Source organism: Bison bison, unplaced genomic scaffold (genome assembly GCF_000754665.1).
Source record: "Bison bison bison isolate TAMUID 2011002044 unplaced genomic scaffold, Bison_UMD1.0 scf7180017864495, whole genome shotgun sequence".
In the NCBI taxonomy this organism is placed as follows: Eukaryota; Metazoa; Chordata; class Mammalia; order Artiodactyla; family Bovidae; genus Bison; species Bison bison.
This window is the reverse complement of record NW_011495054.1, coordinates 9,212,368-9,215,846: the sequence shown is the minus strand read 5'-3', so window position 1 is coordinate 9,215,846 and position 3,479 is coordinate 9,212,368. Positions and strand designations below refer to the sequence as shown.

General features: G+C 48.5%; 1 non-coding gene across 1 annotated transcript; it reads right to left on the bottom strand.

Moving 5' to 3' along the window:
- Positions 1–2,349: 2,349 nt before the first annotated feature.
- Positions 2,350–2,421, bottom strand: TRNAS-GGA. Its single transcript has one exon. It is a non-coding gene; the product is annotated as a tRNA-Ser (tRNA).
- Positions 2,422–3,479: the final 1,058 nt, after the last annotated feature.

Genomic DNA, 3,479 nt, shown 5'->3' with positions numbered 1-3,479 from the left:
GTGGACTTGGGCAGGACACCAACTTGGTCTGTTAGCCAAACCAGTCCTTTCTTGGCTTCAGCATCCACAGCTGTCAAAGGCAGATAATACCTATGTTGGGTTTTTTTTGATGGGTCCAAGTAAGAGCAGAGATAGAACGCTGTAAGCACTTTGAAAAAAAGTCAGCCAACACAAGGGAACATTTAGCCCCCATGTTTAGCTCTGATCACAACTAATTACTAATAAATAATTTAGTAATTATCTGCTTCTGTCCTTCCTTCCTACATGAAGGTAAGCTCCTCAAGGACAGGAGCTGTGTGTCGATCATCTGTGACTCTTTAGCATCTAGCCCAGTGCCTTGCACAGACTGGTCCCCACCCAGTGTCTGAAGAACAAGAGGCAGGATAGCCTAACATTTAGGTGCATGAGCTGTGGTGTCAGAAAAACACGTCATGCAATCAGGATCATGTCCTGGTTCTGTCGCATCTCAGCTGCGTGACCCTGGGCAAGTCTCTCAGCCTCTCTCATGACCAGTTCGTTCATCTGTAAAAGGGTGATGCCTCCTCTCTGGGTCACTGGGAATGGTGAGCAAGGCCACGAACAGAAAGCATTTGGGAAGGCTTCTGGTAGCTAGGCAACAAACCTTAGCTAACATACTTATCTTCCATGTTCTAATTTTTGCATCGTGGGCCACTGAAGGGTTTCACGAGGGAACCTACCATTGCTAAGTGGGAACGCTGCCATGTTTTGTGTGGCTATTTCAAATCCATTGCAATCTGACCATCTCATCAGCCAGAAGATATCCAGAAATAGCTAGCAAGAATATCCAGGTGCCATAGGAAGGTGGATAGATTCAAGATCTGCCACTGAGTAACACCTTTCCAATCACTCTCTATCTCCCGGCCTTAGTTTTTCTACAGGTAAAGAGGTGGCCAGGATCGATCTCTAAGCCCACTCTGCTGTTCTAAGTGCAATGAATAATCTCTGTGCTAAAATGAGGTCACCCATTCAGAGGCCCCTGCAGCTGCTCCCAGGGAAGGGTGGAACCTAAGAGAACAAAGGACACTTGCCTTGGACAGAGCCAAGGCCATCCCTTGGCCCCAGTCCCGGGCTGGGCTGCCTGAAAGACAACAATTCACAGCGGAAGCCAGAGACAGCCGCAGCTCACTGGGGGGAAATCTGAGCCCGGGGACTCTCCCAGATCCCACCCCTGTTTCCTCAGGGAGTAGTTTTACTTGGCAGCGCATTCCCCTGCTCATTCTCTTTAAAAGAAGTCATCAGTGACCACGATTCAGCAAGGCGACCTTTGCGGCTATGCTGAAAAGGACATGGACCCAGTGTCTTTCAGGAAACAGAATGCTTGCTTGGGGTTTTGAGCCAAAAACACACAAAACACAAAGTAAACTTTTCCTTATCCCTTTCAAAAATTAGAGGGAGCATTCCAATCTTGAGTTTTCAGGAGTCATGGGAGCTGGGATCCTTTTGGATGGCCTCAGTAGTAATGGAAAATGTCCCAGACAAGACTTGTGAGTCTTGAGTCAGTTCTGCCTTTGTCATTGACCAGCTTGGTGACTTTGGGCAAATACTAGTATCTCCTCCCTGAGTCTGGTACTCAGCACCTGCTCCGACACTGGCTCTTTTTCCCTTCTAACACAGAAGTAAGTAATAGAAATAGTTTTGGCTGGGTCAGATGTATTGACTCTGAGTCTAGCATTATCCTAGGTGCTGGGGAATGCAACAAGGTCCGATTCCTGCCTGCCTGGAGCTGATGATTGCAGGAGGCAGAGGGATGGTAAGGTAAGCAGACAATTGCTTTGCTGTTGTTTAGTTGCTAAGTCATGTCCAACTCTTTGCGACCCCATGGACTGTAGCCTGCCAGGCTCCTCTGTCCATGGGATTTCCCAGGAGAGAATACTGGAGTGGGTTGCCATTCCCTTCTCCAGGGGATCTTCCTGACCCAGGATCGAGCCTCTATCTCTTGCATTGGCAGGCATGTTCACCACTGAGCCCCTAGAGAAGCCCAGATAATTGCTTTACCATGAGATAAATGCAGAGCTGGAGAAAGTATAGGCACCTTAGGGAGATATAAGAAGGACTGTGTGTGTGTGTCTGTGTGTATGTGTCTCTGTGTATGTATTGGGGAAAATCAGAGCTTTCCCAGAGTATCGGCCTCTAAATCGAAATTTGAAGGGAGAATAATCATAACCACCACTTTTTGAGTACCTACCATGTGACATGTGAAAGTGAAGTCACTCAGTCGTGTCTGACTCTTTGCGACCCCATGGACTGTAGCCAACCAGGCTCCTCCCTCCATGGGATTCTCCAAGCAAGAGTACTGGAATGGGTTGCCATTCCCTTCTCCAGGGGATCTTCCCGACCCAGGGATCGAACCTGGGTCTCCAGCATTCCAGGCAGACGCTTTAACCTCTGAGCCACCAGGGAAGTCCTCCTGCCTATTATTCCATTTAATGCTTAAAATATTTTTTGAGGCAAGGAGTATTATTATCCTCCTCTTAGGGATAAGAAAGCTGAGGCTCAGAGAGACTAGGTCATTTTCCCAAAACGGCACAGCTAAGAAGTGACAAAGCCGGGTCTGGTCCCCATGCATTCACCGGCCACCACCCCATCTCTTGTAGCTGAAGCTGGCCGAGGAATCAGATGGTGAGAGAGCCATCGGTAAAACAGAACAAGGCGGAGTGCGTGGGCAGCCGAGCGGTGAGCCTGGGGAGCTCGATTCTGTGTATACTGGCCGGAACGCAGTGAGTGCAGTGGGGAGGGTCAAGGAGGCAGGCGGTGCCACCCGATGAGGCCAAAGAGAAAGGTAAGATCTCTGAGAAGAAATATTGTCTTATTTTTCTTTCTCCATTTGGTCTTTTCTTCCTTCATTATGCACTATTTCTAAAATAAAAATTGCCATTATGAACAAAAAGAAATACTGTCTTAACCTAAAAGGGAAAAGGATTTGCAAAGGAATAGATTTCTGGATGTGTATAACTGAATCCCTTTGCTGTACACCTGAAATTAACACACGATTGCAAATCAATTATACGCCAATACAAAATAAAAATTTAAAAAGAGAGAAAGAAACAGACTGTCTTGAAGCACAAAGAAGCCACTAGACAGCTTCCGGCATCAGAGAGCTGTTGTCAGGCTTGCTGTCTTTTAAACCCACTCTGGCTCTCCTGTTGAGAACGGGGCTCCCTGCCTGGTGCTGATGGTCGGGGGACTCGGCCACGAGAGGCAGGGAAAGGTCACCCACGGGAGAGTGGTGCTCAACCAGCCTCTCCACCCCTCACCCACTGTCATCTCCTCTCTCCCACGACCCCACGAGCTTCTTCATGGCAACGATGTCTCACAACGGGTCAGACCCATCAGTCAGGGGCCCAGGGTTCCGTGACAGCCACAGCCAGAGGCCCACTGGCTGTTCAGCAAAAAGGACCAACTACTACTTCCCATCCAATTCCCAGTCCCAGTTTGGGGGAGACTCCCACCAAGAAAGA